The sequence below is a fragment of the Manis javanica genome, chromosome 10 (genome assembly GCF_040802235.1).
Source record: "Manis javanica isolate MJ-LG chromosome 10, MJ_LKY, whole genome shotgun sequence".
NCBI classification, from domain to species: domain Eukaryota; kingdom Metazoa; phylum Chordata; class Mammalia; order Pholidota; family Manidae; genus Manis; species Manis javanica.
In genome coordinates, this window is record NC_133165.1 from 90810666 (window position 1) to 90836056 (window position 25391).

At 38.9% G+C, this 25391-nt stretch overlaps 1 protein-coding gene across 17 annotated transcripts in view; it reads right to left on the reverse strand.

Annotated features, from left to right (window-relative positions):
• The window catches only part of ATP2B1 (ATPase plasma membrane Ca2+ transporting 1), a 118970-nt gene extending 103509 nt beyond the window's left edge, over positions 1 to 15461 (reverse strand). For 12 of the 17 annotated variants that reach the window (XM_017662428.3, XM_017662419.3, XM_017662427.3 and 9 more), the window contains exon 1: positions 14708 to 14939. The gene's annotated coding sequence lies outside the window, so the exon portion shown is untranslated. Of the gene's footprint in view, positions 1 to 14707; positions 14940 to 15325 lie in introns of those variants that run through there. The other 5 variants (XM_017662423.3, XM_073213607.1, XM_073213608.1 and 2 more) reach the window with 4 other exon arrangements.
• Between the last annotated feature and the right edge of the window lie 9930 nt (positions 15462 to 25391).

The following is a 25391-nucleotide window of genomic DNA, read 5'->3' on the forward strand; positions in this document are numbered from 1 at the left end:
CCAGCTACAACATCACAGAAGAGTCTGCTAGGACACTTCCCTAAAACTTTAAAGTTTTGTTTCATATACAATAGAGCCTCTATTTTGGGGGATTAACTGTACATACATTTGCACTTAAAAGTTTATTGTTTAATTTGTGTAGTTTTCTCCTGTACTTAAAAGAAAAAGATTAATTTGTAAAGAAGTATATTTATGTATTCACTGGCATCTTGATATGAAAGTAACATTCATTTGTATGAGCTTCTTCTTAGTATTCTATTTCACTTAGTAAGGTCAATCCCACTCTTTCAAAGCAGGGATGGTGGAACTGTTTCAGAAGAAATTACATTTAACAGCATAGTTTGAACAAAATATTTCTCATCTTCAAAAGTGTCATTCAGTTGACATATTCAGCTAAAATTAAAAGAAACAATGCCTTGTGATAAATTCTCAGCACAAGCACATTACAGTTTACAAGGGGAGACAAAACAAGTATTTTACAGGAGTCCAATGTCAGTGGATTCAAGCTCAAGATTGGACACAACATGCCCATTCAAGAGTTATTAAGAGCCTCTCAGGTATAAGGCACTGTGCAAGGGTTAAACAATAGAAAGATAACAGTTCCTGCTGTCAAACTGAACAACTCATGGAAGAGTAAAACATGTAAACAACAAAATAGAAATTTTTAGAAGTGTTATGAGACACTAAGAAAGTAAAGCAGAGACATGGAAATAAATGGCAGGAGTTGTACACACAGCAGGAAAAGACAAAGAATCCCAAATATCTAACCAGCCTCACAAAAAGGAGGCCAGAAGATAAATTTTAATCAAAAAGAACTTCCAGAATCCTTTAAACTCAGTAATTACAAAGGAAACAACCATAAATGAAGATAAACATCTACAAATAACGATGTCCACTGGAGGACTACTTAACATAAGAGAAAAACTAAAAATCCAAACACCTAATAATAAAGGAATAACCATGGGATAGAATATTCCTCTCATTAAAATGATGTTAATGAAAAAAATTTAATGATGTGAGAAAATATTACAAAGTTTTCTTTAAAGCATACAATTATACGACACACACTATAAAAGCACACACATTATCTCAAGCATGTTAAAAGGTATACAAATATTTTAAAAGGTCAAAAATAAATAAAAATATTAAAGCTGGCTATTTCTCTGAAGTAGCATGAGTGTTCCATTTTTACATTGTTCTATATTTTCTAACATTGTACAGTGTCATTAAATTTTTTTTTTGAGAGAGCATCTCTCATATTTATTGATCAAATGGTTGTTAACAACAATAAAATTCTGTATAGGGGACTCAATGCACAATCATTAATCAACCCCAAGCCTAACTCTCAACAATCTCCAATCTTCTGAAGCATAACAAACAAGTTCTTACATGATGAGTAAGTTCTTACATGGTGAACAGTGCAAGGGCAGTTATATCACAGAAACTTTTGGTTTTGATCATGCATCATGAACTATAAACAATCAAGTCAGATATGATTATTCATTTGATTTTTATGTGAATCCCACATTTCTCCCTTATTATCTTTTTAATAAAATGCTGAAGTGATAGGTAGATGCAAGATAAAGATAGAAAGCATAATTTAGTGCTGTAAGAGGGCAAGTGTAGATGATCAAGTCTGTGCCTAAAGACTAAATATTAATCCAAGCTAGACAAGGGCAACAAAACATCCACGGATGCAGAAGATTTCTCTCAAAACAGGAGGGGTGAGGTTCTAAGCCTCACCTCTGTTGATCCCCAATTTCTCACCTGATGGCCCCCCTGCGACTGTGCCTGTCTTAGGTTGTTCCTCCCTTGAAGAATCTTACCCGTCTCTGGCTAACCAGCCATCTTCCGGGGCCATACAGGGAGATGTAAAGTTGGTAAGTGAGAGAGAAGCAATATTGTTTGAAAAGGTTAGCTTTTTTACTTCTTTGCAGATTTATGCCCTGTGGCTTCTATGCCCAGCATTTGTCTTGAGGTATCTTTACCACTTAGAAGAATTATGATACTTGGTAATTTTGGATATGAGGCACGAATTCTACTAAAGGGCTATAATTAGGAAGGAAGAAGAAAAGCTATAGAAGTAGCAGACAGAAGAAAACATGGGAAGATTAATTATTTCTTTGACATAACTTCTTATAGAATAACATAAGCATGTATAGGTTTTAACAAACTACTAATTAAATTGTGTACACACATTAACAGAACAGGAATACAGATACATAACAAAAGCAGACCTACAATTACCAGCCATATCCAGTGAAACCAAGAAACTAGTTAGGCACCCTAGGCATTTGTGAAAACTTATCAATAATATGATGGATATTGTCTAATTGAATTTGAATAGTTTGAGAAAAATCAGACAAATTAAAACAACACCTTCCTGGGAACTGTTCACATCCCATACGTTCTTTTAACAGTAGATAGTCTATAGTAGCACGATTTTGAAGCACTGCAACTTGCACTTCTCCTAATTCTTGGTTGAGTTCCGACAATATAGAACCAGTCAAATTTGTTGTTTTACTGTATGCACAGGTCAGCTTAGATATCTCCTTCTGCATTCCAACGGCAAGTTCAGGAACCGGTGGGATGAATGCAGCTACAACTGCAACAGCGCCAGGATCTTGGTTGAAGTTTTTTGATGATCATCTTCTGGAATGACTCTTCCAGAGGATGCTGATATTGGAAGTTCTTCTTCGTATAGTATCTTAATTCGTTTTCTGGGTAGCCAAATTAGGTTTTGATCCTCTGTATAAACACAAACAAACCCTTTGCCCACACTTTGACATGACCTTTATACCATTGTGAAGAACCTATTGGAGACCACCACACAGGAACTGCTTTTTTTTTTTTTAAGAGTAAGAAATATTATCAGGAAAATGTACTTCCATAGCTGATCATCCGACACCCCCCTTCACGAGGCGCTGGGTTCTCACAGGTGTGGATCTAGTCTGGCTGTTGTCCTGTGTCTTCTGGTCTCTCTTTTAGGAATAATTGTCTTTGTTGTATTTTCAAAAATATATGTGGTTTTGGGAGGAGATTTCCGCTGCTCTACTCACGCTGCCATCTTGGCTCCGCCCCAGTGTTGTTAAATTTTAAAGTGGAAAAAAAGGTTATGTAAGTCACTGTATTTTTAGGATTTCCCATTAAAACAATTAAAAACACTTGTCACCTTTTTCAGTAGAGAACATTTCACCCCAAGATTCCACAGAAACCATTCATTTAAACAGGTTAATATTTGCAAACTGCTTAAAAAAGAACCTGACAGGTAGAAAGCAACTACACAAGTGTTCATTTTATTCAGTCATTTAAAAATTCCCTTTACTCAATGTAACTAGTGTGTTTTAGAGCCAGTCTGTTTTTCATGGCACCTGGGCAAAAGAACATTGGTTTTGTTTTTTCCTCTTATGAATTTTAGTATCTTTTAAGAGATGACTGCTTTTCCTTCTGAGACTCTACTTCCTTCAAAGAAAGAGCAAGAGGGAGAGAAATTCAGTCAAATATCAAGTTCCTCAAGGGAAGATAGGAAATTGAGGGGTGGCATATTAAAATACAGTCAGTTGTTAAGACATAACTACAAAAAGTGAACTCCTTATATATATATGTCTCTCTCTTATTTATTAAATATTAGAATCACTCATAGTCAACATTTCATGGGATTAAACTCTAACACTATATACTTATTCAGATAAATGCAGAAATCATGTATCAGACTGTTATTAGGAAGAGGGCTATATGTAATTATTCGGAAAAAAATGTCTTCACATGTGTTTATGAGCTAATTGGCATGTGCGTGTGGAGTGGTGGTGATGGTGAAAGACATCCCAGGGGAAATTCCAGAAACAGAAGATGACAACCAACTGTTCTACATAATAAAGAAATGAGGCACCTGCAGTTCCAGAGTGGAAGAAGAACTGAAGGAAAAAACAAGGACCTTAAGTTTGGTTGTGGACTGTCTTTCCTAAAGAAGGTTCCAGTCAAGCCCACCTTGCTCACTTAAGCTTTTGTAAAAATGGATTCTTTTAACCAAAATACTGAATTCTGCATCTAAGTTGCACAAGACTGCACCAGACATTTCTGGACTATCCACATATAAACTTATTCCATGTGTGGATTAATTTTAGTTTTGACACACACATGCATACTAAAGTCTGCATAGAGAAACACATCTATGAGGATTTAAAAAAATATATATCAAAATTCTTTTAGTCTCCCTACCCCATTTTCTACTCAGAGGCAAGAGGAACAGGTGTCTTTCATTTTAGTATCTAACTCCATCTTAAAAATAGTATTTACAGGGTTTCTGCTTGCTTTTTCTGTTTTAGGTATTATTATCTGTTTCAACACCACTCTTTCTCCCACTCTAGCACAATCACAAATGCTTCCCAAAGAATTTTTATCTGGAGTGTATGAAGAAACTACAACTCAGTAACATAGACCACCTGAATAAAAAACTGGACAAAGAGCTGAACAAACATCACTCAAACCTAAGATGTCCATCAACAGATAAGTGGATAAACAAATTATAGTATGTCCAGACAATGAAATCCTTTTCGGCAACAACAAGGATTGAACTATTTTATATATGTAGCTTGGATGAATCTCAAATAATTATGCTGAATGAAAACCAGACCAAAAAAGTGCACGTTATATGGGCCCATGTACATAAAATTCTAGAAAATTCAAATTTACAACAACAGAAAGCAGATTAGTGGTCGCTGGAGGAAAGAAAGAGGTGCGAGAGGGGAAGGGAAAGAAGACGACAAAAGGCACAAGGAAATTTTAGGGAAGATGGGTGTGCTCATTAACTTGACCATGGTAGTTTGAGGGGAATATACATACATCAAAATTCAAGCTTTTCACCTTAAATATGTGTTTAGTGTATGTTAATTATACCTTAATATGCTATAACAAATTTTGTAAATTATGAGAGAAAAGAACAGAACACAAATAAGCTAAACAGGAGTTTTGCACTCATATGTGGGGTTTTCTGACTATGGAGTTCACTGCAGGGTGATCTGACTAGGACGTTTTATTTGGACAACTTCCCCCTCCCCTCCCAACGCTGCCCCCTGCCCCCTACACACACAGAGAGCTTCAGTCAGAATCTTTAGGTCCTTTCCTAGAACTGGTCAGAGTCCTCATAGAAGACACTTCAACTCTGGCCAGCATCCTGAAAGCTAAATGAGGGAAGTCTGGGGATCTTAACATACATGTGTAAATTCTCATTTACTATCATTTTAGTATAATTTTGGCAGGCAGGGAGCAGAGTTAAATGCCAGTTATATGCTCCTTCTTTAAATGGAAGTATTTGATAAATACATTTAATGGAAAGCTAAACTATTCATGAATCAAACAGCACATCATGCATGAAACACCACATATAAGCTAGTTTAAAAACAAAATTAGAAGGCAAATCTAAAATAAAGAATTAACTGAAAATCTGAGGCAGAATGGGGGGATAAGGAGACCTACTATGGGCATTTTTTTTTTTAAGTCGGGACTTCCAAGAAAGAAAATTAAAGATTCTCCCTGATATTAGATTCTATACTTTTTTGGGAGGTACAGAAACCAAGCGATTATTAATCCAAGGACATTCGATTTTTTAGTGTCAATGATAAAACTCAAATTTAAATATGGAGAGACCTTAAGATAACATTACAGAGTAAAAAGCAAAATCACAAATTTCAGGACCATTCCACACACAGAAATACCATAAAGATACAAAGGCTTTAAGAAAGGTGGGCATTCCCAACAAAGGAATGATACAGCAAGAGGTCCAGGAGCAAAAGAGAATCAGGTTGGTGCACATGGTGTGTGTGGGGTCACGGGGAAGACAGTGTAGCTCAGAGAAGACAAACAGGAACTCTGTGGCATCTTACTACACTGATGGACAGTGACTGCAATGGGGTATGGGTGGGGGTAACTCGATAATAAGGGTGATCGCAATAACCACATTGTTTTTCTTGTGAAACGTTCGTAAGAGTGTGTATCAATGATACCTTAATAAAAAAAATGTGAAAAAGAGAATCAGGTTAAGTTTCAGTATTCAATTACATATATGAAAATAGTGGAGTTTAAGCTTAAAGGCAGATGAGTTTAAACTTTATCCTAAATCCATCTGCAACCAGAGAAGGGTTGATTGACTAGCTGACGTTTGTTTTTCTAATACGGACATTCAGAGGGTTTGGTGCAAGAGGACTGCCTTTTCCTAGGCTTTGTCATCATGTCTTTCCCATTTCAAGGCCTTGTTTTTGGCCTACTATTTGCACTGGTGCCGTTTAACAATTAGTTTGTCTGGATTGTCCAAAGTACGTGAAGTTGGTGATTCACTTTTTAAACACACAGAGTAAAGCATCACTCATGTGATTTGGGGCATAAGTAGGGAAGAAAAGGGCAGAATTATAGCAAAAGAACTAAAAATCTCACATTATCTCCAGGTATCAGCAAGGCAGCAAGGAGTATATGCCAATGTTATCTATGTGTATCCCAGTAGGAAAATACCAAAATCATTTCACATTTGCTGGTTCCTCCAATTTCTTCCTGTACAAATTTCTTTTTAGTTTTTTCACTACCCAAACCACTCTATGCTCCTCTTTTGATCAACAATTTTATTATGACTATTATGACACTGTTAAAAATGTTTTATTTTTTTATTCTAAGAAGGCAATATTAGAATACTTTCTACAATACCTTAACCAACAATTAGGTCTATAAAACTTAAATGGGATTAAGAGAACGTTCAACAGTGCACCTATACATTCTCTGTACTGACCACTGGAAAAAGAAAAATTTGTGGAAAGCAACTTTCTTCATGCATATTTTAGTAAATAGCTTACATACTAAATCTACATAAATCTGATTGCTTAAATGTTTGAAATTATGGCCCCATGTATTGCATAAGCACTCAACAGAAATGACAGTACATACAGACTTTCATTTCTAGACCTAAGGAAGGGAATTAGAAGAATGACCACATACTATGCTGTTAATTTCAACTGAGACTGTGTGCCTACACTTTTTCCTGATGCCTACAGTATCCTGCAACAGGTTATGAGCTGACAGTTCATTCTCAATTTGTGGAAAAGAACTCTCAGAAAAATCAGAACTTGCAGCAAACACACATTTGAAACTTAGCTCCAAAAGTATTCCTATCAATAAGTAGCAACTTCAAGAGAATCATATTTAAAATTTTAATCCATAAGAGATGCTTCATATTATGGCATTTTACATCATGTATCACACTAACAGATTACAGATCCAACAAGCACATCTTAAAGAGCATATATACTGATGAATGGAAAAGATGTTACAAACTAAAGAAAAGGTAAAACTGATCATTTTAAGATATTTTAGTTACTATAATGGGTATATAATAAATCAGAATAAACTCTAAAATGAACAAGTTACTACACTGAAATGAAATGGACATTTCCTATTCTATATACAGAAAATTCTATTGTCCTGGCAATATTCTGTGAAATGTAGCTGTGTCCTCCAGAAGTAAAACAGGTTGACCTATGACTCCATCTAAGCAAAATTACATTCAAAGGTAAAAACGCTTTAGAAATTTTCCAAGAAAAATTCCTCAACCATATCTGCTTCACCTTAACATCTCAAGCCAAAAAATGTCTGAATCCTAAACATCAATATGCCAAAAAACACTGATTGAATATTTGATGGGTAAAATTCTACATAACCTCAAGAGCCCATCTTATCTGAACTGTATTATCTCCAAATTAATGCTAAGACTAAAAAGATATATAATAGATGGGAAGTATATGACCTAGACTACAAGGGTAGAGAAATTCAGACAAGCAAATTAATGAGTGATGAGTGAGAAAGATAGACTCATGCTGTTTTGAAGGATGGGAACATTTAGACAGACAAGAAGACGAAGGGTCCTATCAGGTGAGAAGAAAAACACAATAAAGTCACAGTAAAGGCAACGAGAAGGGGTACGTGCGAGACCATCAGACCATGGCTGTCATGTGGAGGGCAGTCAGCAGCACTACAGCACTGGTCTCAGCTCAGGGAAGCATGGTTCATATTGTGGTCTATGTGAACTGCACCCCTGAAGCTGTGCAAACTGGTGATCCTGGTTAGGTAATATACAAAAGCAACAGGTGGGATGCTCCATTAAAGGGGTTCTGTGAAATAGGGGAGCACAACATTAAACACATTTAGATAGACTCAGTTCTATTAGCATATCAAAGTTACGGGAGAAGTCCTAAGTGAGAAAACTGTACAAACTGGCTCTATCCTTGATTTTGGTTTTGACCCTATCCCCCCATGAAGCCCCTATTAGTATTTCTTAAAACCAGTGCTCTAAAATACATTTCAGAAAATACTGAGCTACTTTATAAAAGGCCTTTGGAGTCAAGGTGCATCTTGATAAAGAGAAAAATGAGGAACAACTGAAAGTTTAACTGACGAAATTAAAACAAAAAATCAGGCACAAATATGAAAGGTAAATTTAAGCAGCAGATCTGAGAATTTTGAGAGTAAAAATATGTTTAATATCTTTCTGGGAGCAAACTACCTCAGAGTCAATGAAAAATAAATCAACATTGTTAATAATCAAATTATTTTAAAAGCATCTTTTATAAACAGTCAAATCCTTTTTAAGATTTACTTTTCAAAAAAGACAACTTTTACTCTTAAATTTATCGGGTCTTTACAGTAGTCATACCAGGTTACAGTTAGGCAGTTTAGTCTCAGATTTCACAATGTAAGCAAAGCACCGGTCCATTCAGAACTATCTTTATTCTTTCCCCCAGGGGCCCAGGTGACAGTACTATCATTAATACAAAGCCGGTATCCCAGATTTTGAGATACCGTATTGTTGAAGTTATTGTAATTTGAAATACCAAGTCATATTCTTACTAAAGAACTAAAAACACTACATATTGGTTAGAATAGCTAACAATTGTCTTGGGAAAAATTTAATAAATAGCTTTAAAAGAATATGGTGAAAAACTTATTCTCAGTTTATCTGGATATTTCTACCGGAAATCTTTATTAGTTTAGATTTTATTAGTAAATTACGATGCCTAAATATATCCTAAAGCATAGCCAACAAGCCTAAGTTTTTGGAACAAACAAAAATGTTGACACAGTCTTGAGATGGACCTGCTTTGAATTTAATTTCATTATAAAATACATTTTAAATACAGATACAGGCTATTTACTATATTGCTGTAATGAAGCAAAAACAACTGCATTTTAAAACTGCTCTTAAATGGGAAGTCATCCACATGTGGTATGCAGTTTTAGAAAAATCAGTTAAAAAAGTCAGACCAGTTTAAATCAAACGGACCTTACAGTGAGTTTGTGAATACACTGCTATGCAAACTGTTAGTTATTTAATTAGGTGTAATAGCAGCAACTTCCATTTTAATGCACAGAATGGTAAATTACCAACTTATTAATATTCTATAACATGCTATTTTTGAAGGTATAACTTCATGGTAAGTGAAATTAACAAGGACTACTATTTATCTACCAATTTATGTCCTTTTAGTCTGAAGGAACATCCAATGTCTCCTTCTAAAAAAAACTAAGAGCTGGACTAAGGCATAACTACACAGTAGTCTATGACATGGCATGCATTATCTTTACAAAAATAAGCCCCCATGTTCAAGTTAAGTTATCTGGAAATGGCAGACACTGGGACTTGAAAACAAAAAGAGAACATTCTCCATCTAGAAGTTTAGAGACCTTAAAAATTGACCTTAATAAATAACCATAGATGGATCTTCTGAAAGAAGACAGCACACACAGATAACAGAAATATTTGCAATTTATCAGGTTAAAAGTGTCCAAAACCACCAAGTTCACAAATCAAACTTGGCTATAATAGTTAACACTATTTGGATGCACAAACTCTGCTATGTTCAAAGTCAAATAAATCAATGATGTCCTTCCAATTTATAAAGGCATCTGTACTACAAATTACGACTTTAACCTAGTTAAAAGTTCAACATCAGTGTCTCTCAAAATGCAGACTACTGGGCCCCACCCCAAATTTGCTGAATCAGAATTGAGGGGGAATGCCAGAATGCTGTACTTTGATCAACTCCCCAGGTGATCCTCAGGCATACTAATGCTGGAGAGCCACCATCTTCTTTGTGAGATTTATAACAAGGTTTTGGATTTCAGGAACTAAAATCCCTTGCGTTTAGAACCTTTTTAAGCCAAATTTCATTATTTAACAAATTAATATTTCAAGAAACTTAGGTAATAAATACGTTGTGGCAGAAAAACAAGTACATGAAAAAATTATAGCAGAAATTAAAACAACAAAGTTTTAGTACAGGCCGTTTAATTTTTAACACAAGATTTAAGATACCCCTAATCATCTTCAAAGGCCAATAGGTCTTTGAAAACAAAATTCCTAACTTAAAAATAATCCAATTCACTATATTAAAAATATAGTATTCCAAATAGGTTCAAATTCATTTACTCAGCTGTTAAGTAAATAAGGGAATGAAATGTTTGTCTTATATTAAATATATGCAATGATTAAACTTATAAAGCCAAACCCAAATAAAGCTTTCCATATTCCACTATTAAATTTACTCTGGTCAGAAACTGATTTTTCACAAACTTGTGTAACTTTCACAAACTTACATAAACTTGTATAATGGAAAGAGCAATGGAGCAAAAACTAGAAGCCACCCAGAGTCTAGTTCTGGCTAATCTAGCTTCTAGCTATGTGACCACAGGGCCTAGACAAATCATTTTACCTATCTGCAGAGAGAAGGCAACTATCTATCACTCATCTCAAAGGATTACTTACTGTGAGAATGAAATGAGAGAGTATGCAATATATTCTGAAATACTGTAAAGCATTTTATAAATCAAAAGACTTATTAAGGGAGTAAAATTTGAGAGACACTATCTTTAGGTGCCTGATGTAAATAGACTATTACAGAAGCAATGAAAAACAAAAATAGACCTCATAGATTCAATCAGATATTGCACATTATTGTGTATATTCTATAAATTACAAAACGTAAGAATTGGATTCAGCTACCTGTCCATGTCCCTGTCTATAACATCTATTTCTTGTGTAAAGATAAATGAAATCAAATAGGCCATGAATTGATAATTGTTAAAAACTGTTCGGTAAGCATATTATTTTACTTTCATGTTTGACAATTTCCATAGTAAAAAATTTTAACAATGTATGTTTTTATAAAACACTTGTAAAAGCCCCAAAATGAATCTTATAAGTTATCTTTTTGAAAATTATTCCCATAACTACTGCATCATTTTGCTTCAATGTTACTCCAGATTCTACATATTCCAAAATAACTACTCTAAGTACTTTTCTATACATTAGACACCTATTATTCCCTTCCAACTGGACCTGTAAATACTCTTAGCAAGCTGAAAAAATTTAATTCTTAAGTTCTGCTTCCTGATCTCTACTCCTTTGGGTTTTCTGTTGTTCTTGTTCATTCATTGCAAAATTCTAGAATTAAAACTTAAAAGCAACCAGTTTCAACTTAAATTTCCTTCAAAATGTAAGGAAAAAAGGGGGCAGATACTATTCTTTGTTAGAATTGAAAAGGACCATGGATACTTGTTATTGGCCACTCCTTTTAAACACTACTTATCTATGCAACTCAATCCACATAGTAAAAGGTGGTTTCATCCAAAATGAAGTTAACATGTGAGACAAAAGAAGTTAGTGAATGTAACCCCCAATCAAGGATTTCTATTAAAGTATGCGTAACCATGTATAAATATTCTGCATGTATCAACCTAATCATCCAACTAAAGTTCTTTAGCCTAGGACCACATTCCACAGATTGAAAAAGCATAAAGGATTTTTCATTTCAAGCAGGTATTTTGTTTAATAAAAACCTTAACTATAGCTCAATAATTTAGGCTTTATGTCTATATGAAGTCTACAAAGAAACTGCAGATGTTGAATTAAAATTTAAATGCAGAGAGAAGGGTAATGTGGTAATAAAACTGTATTTGGTAATTTCCACACATTAATTTATCCATTATTGTAGAGCTAAATCTTTGTTTCTCCATGTTATATCTGCAGTCACAATAAAAAAAAAGCATCCTGTGCCAGAAGAGCTTGTGTACCTTAAATTTTTGATCTGGTAAGGGGGAAGGCCAGGAGGGAACAAGTAGGCAGGGAAGGAAATCTCACCAATTCAGCTGTCACTACAGCATTTGTTTTCTAAGCATTAAAAACTCCATTTATTTTTATGAGATGCATTGGAGAGGAGCCATATATAGAAATCACTTTTTCAAATGACGTCTTTAATAACTCTGAATGTAAGTACTGTTGGAATGCCTCATTTGTATTATTTAAAAACAAGCAATTGTACAACTCACAGTAAAACCATAGAAGGCAAACTGCTGGAAGATGAAAACCAAAAAGAATGATTATACCTTAATCAGGCAAGGTTAAAAATTTTACAGACTTTGTGTATTTACTTTTGAATCAATAGCACAGAAGCTAAGAAAAAAACTGTAAAACCACTATCAGGCTGGTAGGTACCTTATTTAGTGGAAATGGCTCATTTTAAATATCTATTTACAATGCAGCTATTACTTCCCTGTAGATCCAGACTGTCATTGCCCCTATTTTTTGTATCATAAACACATCAAAACTAGTTTCTCACCTCATCTCAGAATCGTACATTAAATCCTAAGCTTCTGTTAAAAAACCATGACTTTCCATACAACTACAAAAATCCTCCCTAAAAGAGTGAGGAATTACAGAATAACGAAAAATGAAGACAATTTCACCTTATACATCTAAGTGGGGATGCCAGTAATGACAAGTGGAAAAAAAATCAAGAAGTCACATTCTGAATTTTCACCATTTTAATAAAAGAAAATCACGAAATTTTAAATTAAAGGTGGCGCTCTGTCCTCACCTCACCCCGATTGTGACTCACTTTTGCAGACTATATGGTAGGAAATAACAGTTACTTTTCAAAGATCTTTGCAGTTACACCCAGACCAAAATCAGGACAGAGATCCACCCTTAATTACAGCAATTTAACTGTCTTACCCAAAGCAAGGTAGAAACTAAAACGTCCCCTGAAATCACAACCAAATAAGCCCCTCACATACACTAGTTTCCAAAGGTTCCTTTTAAGGAAAATGTTTTTATTTACTTCAAATTTGAACTCACCAGGAAGAAGGAAAAAAAGAGGAGGAGGAGGGACCCAAACGAACCGCACAAGTACAAAAAGCAGATTCTGCTCCAATCCCTCTAATTCCCCCAATCCGCCGCTGCCACACACACAAGGGCAGTCTGGGGAAAGCTCGCAACAGGGCAAGCGGTGAAGGCCCTTCATTCTACTCACGTGGGCCACCATCCAAGGGTCACACACCCTCTGCTCGAGGACAGCCTCACACAAAGACGATCCTTACAAGTACTTATTGTAAAATACACCCAGGGTGAATAAGAGCTTTATTTTAAAATAAGGCTCGCCTCAGGTGGGGGAGGTTAAACACAACAAAGGCTTCCATGTGTTAAAAGGCAGGCCAAATACATGCATATACCTACACAAGTATGAAAAAATCCACATAACTAATTTATCATGATCAGCAATTGATACCAACAGGAGCCATTAGATTATTAATAAACCCGGAGAAGTAGCGTGCACAGCAAAGGTGGCTGTCTACTGCGCTCTAACCCCAAGTAAAGGTGCCTGCGGAGGAGGGTCCAGCCTTCTGCAGATTTAGACACGCTCGTGCATCCGACCTAGGCACACACACCCCGCCCCCCGCCAAGCCCCACTGAGCCGCACAGGATGAGAGCACTACCAGCGCTGCAAGTCCCGGAGACAACTGGTGAATGAAATGCGCATAGAGACCACCTGGCTAGTGACCATGGCACAGAAACAGTGGTCGCTAACTAGCTTTAGCCATGGGATTCTCCTACAGGATGGAATAAAAGCAGCACAAACCCCCACCCCCGCAACTGGAATGCGGTTCTAACTGACCCTTTCCTAAAAGAGGGTGGAAGGAGAAGGCTTCTTTTTTTTCCTTTTAAACTCAATCTAAAAACACGAATGAGAAACAACCGTGAACACACTGGGGCGGGTAGAGGGGCGCAGACGGGAGACGCGGGGAGGAAGGCGAGGCGGCTCTCCAGCTCCTGGGGAAACACCGTCCGTAGTGACAACGCATCAACCAGGAGGCATGGTCAGGGGCCGACGCGGGGCCCCCGCTCTCCGCCCGCGGAGCGCCAGTGGGGCCGAAGCCAGGGATTAGAGGAGTGACCCTCCCGGGGCGCAGAGAAAGAGGGCCGAGCACCGCTGCCCTCAAGGTCACCAAGCGCCGGGGCGGGGGAGACCGGCGGCAGGATGGGCTGCGGCGCGGGCGAGGCGGCTCGGAGAAGTCGAAGAGCTGTGGGTGTAGACGCGGAGCGCCACCGAGCCCCGTGTCTCCGGTCCTGGGCGGGGACTCCCGGCCGGACCCGGCGCAGAGGCGCGCGCTGCGAAACCTGCTCACCTTTACGATCCGGAGGCGGGCGCGACAGGAGACGACCTGCTTGGGGCCCCAGACGCCCGCGCCAACTTCTCGGACTCCACGGCAGCCCGCGGGGCACCCAGCTGTCGGGACCCCGCCGCGCCGCCCGACCTCCGAGTTCCGCCCGGACTCCCCCGCAGGTGACCTGCCCCGCCGCCACCGCCGCGGGCGCACGGCGGCCGCCACTCACCTCGCCCGGCAGCAGGAACCATTTTCCGAGGGGGGAAGAAAGGCGAGGCTGCAGGAAGGTCGGATGGGGGGCGGTGAGGGACAGCGGGAAGCGCAGAGAACGCGGGCTCGGTCCGCGGCGCGTCCGCAGCCGGCTCTCAGCACTCGGGCCCCACGCGGAGCTGCGGTGCACCTCGAGGATGAGACGGCTGCGGAGCCGACCTGCTTGCTCAGCCTCCACCGGCCGGGGCTCCCTACTCACGCTGCACCGCGAGGAGGCGGAGGCGGCAGCGGAGGAGGAGGCGGCGCCCAGCCCGGCCCCCGCCCAGAGCCCGGCAGCCGCCGAGCGGCCGCCCCGCGTCCCCGCAGGACCCGCCTCCTGGACTCCGCAGAGCCGCACACAGGGCGCGCCGCGCCGGGCAGCCTCGCCAGCCTCCCGCTGCCGTCCGCAACGGAAGCGGCGGGAGGGGTGCAGCCCCCGCCGTGAGCCCTGCAACCTGGCCCGCTCGGGGCGGCGCCCGCGGCCACCGGGGGGCGGACGGCCGAGCACGAGGGCTGCGCGAGGCTCCCAGCAGGGACCCCGTGTGCACCGGGTGGCCGGCGAGCCTGCAGGCCTGGGCAGGGGGAGGTGAACTCTCACCCGTTCCGGTCTGGCGCTCCCTTCTCTCCACACCCACACGCCTCCCGCTCCACGCTGGCGCACAGCTGCTCCCGCTGCTACTGCCACCGCAGCCGAAGCTCGCGCCGCCGCCGCCGCCGCCTTGGCTGGGCGCGGTCACGTGACGCGGCCCGCGGGGAGCCTGGGGGCGGGCGGGCAGGCGCGCGCGCGTCCGCGCGCGCGGAGGAAGCCCGGCTCGGACGGGGACTGGGAGCCTTGCGGCGGGGAGAGGGCGTTTAAGGAGAGGACGGGCGAGCGCGCCCTCGGCTGGCGAGCGCGCGCCGGGCGATTAGAACTTGCCGCGCGGTCAGGAAAGGGTGGCCGGAGTAAGGGGCGGGGGAGTCGCGCCTCCGCGCGCCCCTCCCTCTCTTCCTTCCCGGAGCGCCTCGGCCCGCCGCTGCCCCCGCCCCCTCCCTCTCGCTCCTTTCCTCCTGAGGCTGCCCGCGATTGGCTGAGAGGCTCTGACGTTCGTGTTTCCATGACGTATCGGGCGTGGGGAGCGGCGGGGGAGGAGGGGGCGGCTCGGGCGCGCGGGGCGGTGACTCCGTCAGTCACCGCTGCAGTTTCGGCGCGGGGTCGGGCTTCTCTCACCGCGGTGGATGCCGGCGAGCGGGGGAGTGCCGCAGGCTGACTCGGGCGCCTTTCACCTGGGGCCCCGCGCGAGGCACCCGCGGGCCCGCGTACCTCCAGAGTCCGGGGCACGGCCGACGGGCGGGCGAGGGCGAGCGCTTCTGGCGAGGACAGGCTAAGGCCGACCCCGCGTCAGCAGACCTCCTCGCCGCGTCTCTGCTCCACGCCGTACTGGACTCTGCCTGTCCCGGGCCGTGGCGCACGCGCCGGACCACGAAGTGCTCCCAGCTCACTTACTCCCAGGGAAGGAGAGCCCACTCTCTTTCCGGGCACGGGAGCGCTCGTGTCCGTTCCTGCCGGTCGGGCCCCCAGACCCCGGGCATCTCCCCTGCAGCGCCCGAAGGGTTAACGCAGGCGTTCGGCTGCTGCAAACAGGCCCCTCAGGATCCGCGCTAAAATCCCTCATGTTCTCACTTTTTATCTATGCCAAGGTGTTGGCTCTTTTAGCTCACTTGTAGCATCTGCATCCCGTACCTACCTTCCGTGCGGGGAAAAATGAGAAAACACGGGTGACGTGTGGGATATAGTTACTAAAAGGTAACCTGCTTTGCCCCAACCTCCAAAAAAGTTGATAAACCATCTGTAGTGACATATACTTTAAAAATAAAAAGGTTTTTACTTCTTACATACACGCATATGTAAAGATTGGTGTCTTACCCAAGACCCCGCCCTCCACCTTCATCGAATCGTCTGTATTTGAACTAACCGTCGCCGCTCATTCAGAGACCTTGTCCGACAGTGTTATTTTCAGTACCACTTAGTAAGTTCTTCAGTCTCCTTTCTCCTAACTCCAAGGTTGGAAAACTTGATATTTGCAACGTCTTCTTAAAAGCATACAGGCGATGCCAAAGACTTTTATTATATTTTAAGCATTTTTAAAGGTTTCTAAACAAAATATGTAAAAAGTTTAAAAAACGAACAACTCCAAGTTAACCCTGTTAAAAATACATTTTTAATCAGATTAGGTATTTTCAAGGTCAAACATTCCCAGCTTGTTGAGTTGTGCCTTGATGCGCAAAATAAGCCGTGGGCAGAATGACAATGTTTTTCCTCTCTTTAATCACTTGTAAGGAACGGAATGGTGTGGTACAATAGCCCTTCCTGACACTATTTCAAAATTTCTTAACAGAAGAACAGATTAACTTTTAAAAGCGGCTTAGACAAATGTAAGAATTATTGGCTTTTGTCCAACTTTTCCTCCAAGGAAGTCGCAATGTAAAATTGAATTATGCATTCTACTTGAATAAGAATTTGACATTAAAGTAATTATGAATCATTGCTATAGTACACTAACAAAATGGATAATAGATTAAACTAGAATCTGTTCACTTTGTGCATTTATTGCAATTCCAAATAATAAATACATGCACTTAAAATGTGGTCTTGAAAAATTACTCAGTACCTTCATTTTAGAACATAATTTCAACAGAATTTTCATTTATAGAGATTATATACATACCTCAGAACATATTTATATGCATTTAATGAACTGTGAGTCACATACAATGATATACTTTTACTGTCACAGTCAAGATGATTGTACTGTGTAGTATTTAGTTCTTATATTTTCATTCTTCAAACAGCAAATAAAGGCTGAAAGTGATATAGAAATAACTGGAAATTCATTTTCACATTACAGTAAGAAATTAATCTTTTTCTCCCAAAGGTTTAGTAACTGAAATGTCCTTAATTTCAATTCCTTAGTCTTTGGCAATTCCTAAAAAGAAAAAAAAAATGGAATTACTTGAATTCAAAGATGTCTGAATTGCATTTGATATTTGATAAAAATTGCATCTGATATAACCATATTTCTTAATCTTAGACCTCACTTATCCTATGGATTTAACTGACCAGAGATATATCAGTGCATAATTAGAACAATATAATAATGCAATTTATTGTTGGAATACTTAATCTTAAAAGCTCTTTTAATACCCTTTGAATATCTTTTCGTTACACTGCAAAATGTATAAAGGTGTTTAAATCCTATGACAAGTTACTACTTGGGATGTCAACATTGTTTGAAGATAGGCCGTGCATTCAAAAGGATGTGTTCTGCAAACTGTTACAGTATGTTTCTTTTAGTGGAGTAAATCTAAACCATTGATTACTTTCCGATAAGTTGATCAATTCAACAACATGAACTAGTCATGTGTAATTCACAGAGACAGTTTTCTAAAATCCTCAGTGTAATTATGTGTAAAGGGAAACATTAGGATCTTCATTCCCTCAAGAATTCTCACATGGATCGAGCAGGACAAAAGAAATGACAGCAGAAGTAGTTTTAAAACCATATCATTTCCCAAAATACATATTTATACAAATGTGCATGTGTCAGTTCTGATCATTGCAGAATGCTAAGAGAACTGTCTGGTGTAGGGAGTCAGGAGGAATATTAAATGCTTCATAAAAAGTAGTTGTATATGTTCTCAAATTTCTGTTTACTTGGATCACCAAAGACATAGATGTCAAGAGAAACATTACTTAGCTGAGAACCACAAAGAACTGTTACCTGTTTATAGTTAATAAATTAAAAAATTAATTACATTTGCAGAACTGAATAAAATATGATTACAGGTAAGCCTAAAATAAGATAATCAGTCACACAATGGAAAATTTTAATAGATGAAAAATGCAAAATGGTTAGATGTCATCATTGACAGGAATTATTTAACACCCTGTACTCTTCACGTGTAAGGCATTTTTTTCTACCCAGAATGTTGTATAATTAGGTCATAGAGTATGGTCCTAGATTTAAATTCTAGAGAATCAAAAAAAGGGAAAGATTATATTTAAGTATTGTTGAAGAGGTTTTCCTAAAAGAGGCTTTGGACTTGACTTGTGTCAAGGAAGACATCTAGGATTTAAATTAATAAAAAAGAAGATGGGCAGTAGAAATGCCAGGAACAGCAGTTGGGGATTAACAAGTTTCCTACATCCATTTTCCTATCCTTTTATCATCCATGAAACATATATTGACTATCTTTGATATCCTTGCCTCCATAAGTGGAACTCATTTATTTTCCCATTAGTAATGGTGAGTTATGGTATATCACAAGGTTGTGAGGTTTTGGTGAGATGTTTATATAAAGCTCTTGACATGAGTGCTTCATGTATATGAACTGTTTAATCAGTGTTATTATTATTATTATTTATAAGCATTTGTTCTTTATCTGTTATTACCAAGTAAATATACTGCAGACAAGAATATACTTTTTACTTTACAAACTTTAATGAATAGGGATTTATTATTCTCACAGTAGAAGTTCAGAGGTAGGTCATGGAATGATTTGATTGGTTCAGCTGCTGAATTAGCCATCAAGGATCCAGGCTCAGAGCTTTCTGCTCTACCATCCCTGGTGTATACTTACTTCAATATCTTTTTATGCTAACAATGGGAAAACCAACAGGATTTTCTCACATTTAGGGAAAATGCTACATTTTTCAGATTTTTTTTTAGTGCCTATATTTTTATGACTTCCCATTGTTGCCCTTCTCATTCATATCATATAATGCCCTGTTCATTATACCTTTTCTTTCAAACTCTTTGTTTTTCATGACCTTAGGATGTGCAGAAGAATCACCTGGAGCAAAAATAGAGCTTCTGATTGGGTCTGTTTGGAGTAGAGCCAGCAAACAGGCATTTTTGACATTCCCTTTAGGTAATTTTGAAGCACTTCACCACCTCTGTTTCCCTCATTTGTCATAATATTTTTTTATGTGTGTGTTCTTCATTAGGTCATTTCATTTTGCTGGCTATTTCTAATAAGATCTTATGCTTGAGCATTTCCTTCTATCCTAGCTTCTATAAGTTTCATCCATTTTCAGGAGTTTAGCCCCTGGAAGAAAAGTATCATGTTACTCTTTCATTTATTCATTAACTATTTGTTGATCCTGACAAGTGTCCTCTCAGTTTACAAAGGTAGGAAAACAAAGACAATGTCTATTTAGGAGGCATTAGCATCAAGGTAATAATTCATCTATCCATTTACACAAAGGAACTTTTATCAAGCACTTATTACATGTAAGGCCTAACAAGACCTGGCACATAATAGGTGCTTAAAATAAATATAGGTTGAAATGAATAAAGAAACAAATGAACTGTTCCTTTCTAACGATGAATTCTAAATTTTTGTCTACTGCCTTGCTCTTTTATTCTGATGATTTGAGGCAACATCTTTTAGGGTCAATTTTTTTCTTCCCAATATAAATATTGCAAAGAGGGTAATTTACCAATTTTTTGATGTACATATTTTTGAATGCAGAAAAGAAGGTCAAGGGAGGAAAGCTGAAAATGCTAGGGAGAGGGTGCAGAGATCAGGTAGAGGTGGGATCTAAAACAGAGGGGATTCACCTCGAAAAGGAAAAGGAGTATCTCTCTGATGTAGAAGAGAAAAGCAAAACAATAAAAGTATGAAGGAAAAGTAAAAATTGAGATTTAGAGGAAGGATGACATAGGTACATAATTGGCATCTTAGTATTCCTTATATAATAGGTGCTTATGGTCATCAGTTAGAATTGAGTAAGACTAAGAACTGGAATGAGTAGACTAAAGAAATTGAGGGATGAGCACAGGATAAAGAAAATGTTATCCAAGGTCCAGGTAAATTTAGAAGTATACTCTTTTAGCAATATAGGTTTGTATGATATTCTCTGGTGACTCGGAGTTGGGGTTTCCTATTGTGGTTGCAGGTGTTAAGAATTCAAGAGAGTCTGGTGCAGAGCTTTTCAGTAGGGATGGATGTGGGCATGATAACCAGACTGTATTAGTCTGTTAGGGCTGCCATAACAAAATACTAGGGAATAGGTAGCTTAAACAACAAAAATTAATTTTCTCACAGTTCTGAAGGCTAAAAGTCCAATATCAAGGGACTTTAAAGGTTGGTTTCTGGTATGGCCTATCTTCCTGGCTTGTAGACAGCCACCTCCTTTCCGTGCTCGTGCATGGCTATTTCTCTGTGTGCATGTGGGGAAGAAAAAGATCTTTGATGTCTCTTCCTCTTCTTATAATGACCCTAGTCCTATGGGATTAGGACCCTGTGCCCTCATGATCTCATTTAACCTTAATTACCTCTCTAAATGTCTTGTCTCCACCTACAATTGCCTGGAGGGTTAGGGCTTCAACATATGAATTTTGAGGGAGACAATTCAGCCCTTAACAGATTCATCTGGAGAGCAATTTTCAGAATTCCCACATCAGTGTCCTTCCTCAGATCTACTGGTCAGATTTCCTGTATTGTGCCCTCCTACCACCCGTGTGTGTGTGTGGGGGGGGGGGTGTATAAATGCTGGAGAAAATATAGTAAACAATGTTCATATACAGGTAAGTACAAAAAAAGAAGAAATCCACAGTGCTGAAAATAGAGAACTCAAAGGTAGAAAACAGCTGGTATGCAGAAAGCAGGTATCAGCTGCAAGTACCAAACCTGGAAATAACAGTTATGAATGTTTAAGCCTGGCATTTTAAAGATAGGAGATGTGGTTAGATCTGAGTGAGGCAGAAAGCTAGAACTGAACACTCGTAATGCTAGAATCCTGCCTTCTAGCCAGTGATGTACTAGTACCAGTTCCTCCCAGGGGCCTTTCTGGGCTCTTGCAAGAACTCCCACAAGCACCTACAAGGGAGTCAATACTTGGATGCCTGCCATGCTGAAGGTGTCAAGTGCCAAAGAGTTTGTCCTTTTCTTCTCCTCCATCTACCCTGTCCTCAACTCTGAAAGAGCCGTATCTTAGAGAAGGGAGGGAGGTGGGGAGTGAAAGTGCAGAGACAGGGACAGGGAGGGGTACCTTTGACTCAGATAGAGATTCAACTTTGTCACAGTGGTGGACCAAGTTTTCATATTTGGAAGGTCCCAGAAAGTCAAAGAATCTGCCTCAGATATTCTCAAGGAACAGGTACGAAGGATTCATTGGCTCATGGTTGGAATTAGTTGTTCAGGAAAAACACTGCACTGAGTTGAGTTGAGGTCATACCCTAACAGGTGAGCCAGTGTCATCAGAATAAGAATAATCAAGTGAGCGAGGCAGATTCGAAATAAAGCAATTATAAATCACAGTTACATGAAAAATAGCTTAGGCAGTTTTCTAGGCAAAGGGCTGAGGTGACAGGCAAGGAGTTCCTTTGTGGTAGAGCCAGGGAAGGAGCACCAACTTTGAAATTCTGTAGGTAAAACGGCTAAATTATTATCACCATGAAAACCTGAGAATGAGTGGCCAGATGCATCTTCTTATTTCTACTCCCAAGACCTAGAAGTACTTATTTCTTTATGCTAATGATGGAGAAACTTCTGGAGACAGCTTGTCACAGAATCAAATTGTTCTTCCTATGCAACTTGCCTGGCTTTGTGAGTTTCTGGTTCCAGGCCACCATCCAAGTTCAGACGATTTGTTTTGCCTTTTTCTTTTGGATCCTCTGTCCGCAGAGTTCTCACTGTTAGCCCTGAACTCGAGTTACTGTGTCCTCTTATTCCTCTGCTTGCCCACCCAATTTCTGACCCAGTAATTAGACTTACTTCTCCCATCTATTTATACACACTTCTGCTTGCTTGTTGCTTAGTTTCTGACCCCACGGGCTTATCTTGAACTTCATGCCTATTTCTGAAAAAATGTCCTGATTTGTCAAGATTCTCAACTCCTATTGAATTTTGGCCCTGTCCCAAATTCTAGTCCCTTTTAAGTGCTCTGCAGCCATCATATACAATCCCAGAACTTAGAGTTAACTGATTTGTCCATTATCAGTCACTTCTTGTTTTATCACCTAATTTTAGTTTTACAGTTCTCATATGCCTTGTTTCAATGTAAGCTCTATGAAATTACTCCACCATTGAACAGTTTATCACAGCAAAATTGTTTTTCCCAAGTAATAGTGACTTGTTTATAGGACTACAAGAATACTTCTCCATTAAACTGCCAAAAAGGTTGAAGATTTAATCACTTTGATTTGGTTATATTGAATTCTTTTTGAGCTACCATTTTACTTATTAATAGCATGCATATATGACCTGTATTTGTGGTAATATTTTGGGGAGTAGTTCTATTCTACCTAAAGATTGTAATGTTTTTGTTTCCCCTATTTTTTTAAGTATGGTGTGTCTTTCTGTTCTATCATCATGTTAATGCTTGTTTTGTGTAACTCTTTTTCAGTAACCAGCCTTTATAATTCCTCTTCATGACTTTAAAAATGAAGTACTAGGTACTTAATAGCTGATATTCTTATTTTTGAGTCTTAATTATCTTTCCCCAGACATTTTGAATCTTATCCATTACTATTATAAACAGAAAAATAATTAAGCTGCTTCTCCCATTTAACTCTTTTATAAATATGCAATAAAACCAGATATAGTATCATATAAGTGTGTATATATTCTTTATACTTTTTTCCCTAATATCGTCCACACAGGACATTTATCATTAGATTTTTCTTATACTAGGTATAAATAATTATCTACCTGTATGTATGTGTATTATTTTTCTAATTTAAACAACACATACATACATACATATATATATATATATATAGTATAAACAGTGAAAGATCTCTGTATTCTCACACCCCAACATGACTAGTGTAAAACGTTGTATAATTTGTTCTTAGTTGTTCTTTCTGTGAGGGCATAAAAGGAAGTAGAGGACATAGTGTCTGGACTTAGGGAATATAGACATTTAGTAACCTTTGACAAGTTATGAAATAGCAAGAAAAATAATTCCAAAGAAATATGTAAACATGTGATGATATAGTACACAGTGTATAAATTCATGCTAGAGAAATAAAATTCTTTGGAATGATTATTATGGGAAAGATGAATCTTAAACTTGGCTTTGAGGAGGAAGCAATGTGACATTTAGAAGGAGCCTGAACTCTGATGTAAAGCAGGCCTGGATTTAAATCCCAGTTCTGAATTTTACCTACTGTGCGATCTTGGGCAACTTCCTTAACTGCCCTGATTCTTTAGTTCCTCGCTATGTAAAATGGGTTAATCTGCTAGTGTTGGTATTAGGATGAAATTGGATAATACAGTTTTTCACAGTATGTACACAATGAATAGGTATTTATATTGTTTATTTTCCTAAATAATTTGTATGAAATCTTCATATTCTCTAATATACATAAAAATAATACAATGTACTGGAAAATGTAGAAAATACTGTTAAAATTTATTCAGCTTCAAAAGAAAATTTTAAATTTCATAGTCTGCATTCCTCAGCAATAAGGGTATTTTGAGCTTACAGAATTTTGAAATGGTAAAGCAGTTGAGATTTAGGTTCTACCTGTGTGACTTATATATATATACTAGCTAAACTAGTAACTCAGAAGGTTTTTTTGATCACACAGGATCCTTCTAAGTCTAGAAGATTGCCACTTTTAAGTTTTTTATGCGCTCTGTTAAGGCCAAATCAATGACTATACAGCCATGGCAAGAACACTAGTGTTTCTGAGTAATGATTAAGCAAGAGAGCACATGGTCTTTCCCTGAAAACAAAGACGAGCAATTCTTTAAGAAAGCTTAAAATGACCATTGAACTCTGAACCAGAGCCCCAGTAATGAATATCAAGCTACCTCCCCACAAGAAATGTTATCCCAGCAGTGCAGCTGTGAGCTAATTAAAAAGCCTGGATCACTATGCTGAACTTTAGTACTGCATTTACAGAACTAATTTGAGGACATGTTATTAAAGTCTGGGGTTTATCAGAAGAAGGCAGCCTCTTTTTTTTTTTGAGCAGCATTTAAAAAATTAACATACTGTATAAGCTGCTTATTATAAATGGAGCCTATGAGATCCTTCATACAGATGCAAAAACTAAGCAACAAATTTCTAAGCAAAATAATGAGGCTATTACACTCTGACGCTAAAATCCAGAAGTAGTGTTTTAGATATCCCGAGAACACTTTCAAAAGTAAACTTATATTTTATGCAATTATTTCTAAGATTCTAAAAGACATATTGACAATGAATACACTAGAATCTAGCAGCTAGAAAGATATCTGAAATTCTTCACTTAATTAACTCAGGAATAGATCAGTAATAACTGGACTGTGTAAAGCAAGAATATTTTAAATTATTGTGAAGTTACTAACCTTAATAACTGGACTTTAAAATTTATATATAGATATCTAAATAATGAACAAAATTGCTATTTTATCAGTAACTTCTGAAAGCTGTCATTATGTAAGTTATTATACATGGGCAGTTAAGGGTAAAAGTATAATACAGAGACAGTTAATAATTGGAAACTTGTTGAGGCCATAGAGTGTGTTACATTATTTCAGGCCCCTTACTATAGTGATTCAAGAAGGTATGGAACAAGTCAGTGAATTCTTTCCAACCCTACCTACTCACCTCTGAAGTAGGGCAGCACCGACCTTACATACTTTCAGTGCTGTAACAAAATAAGGTAACTGCTTTTGGATAGTTGAAT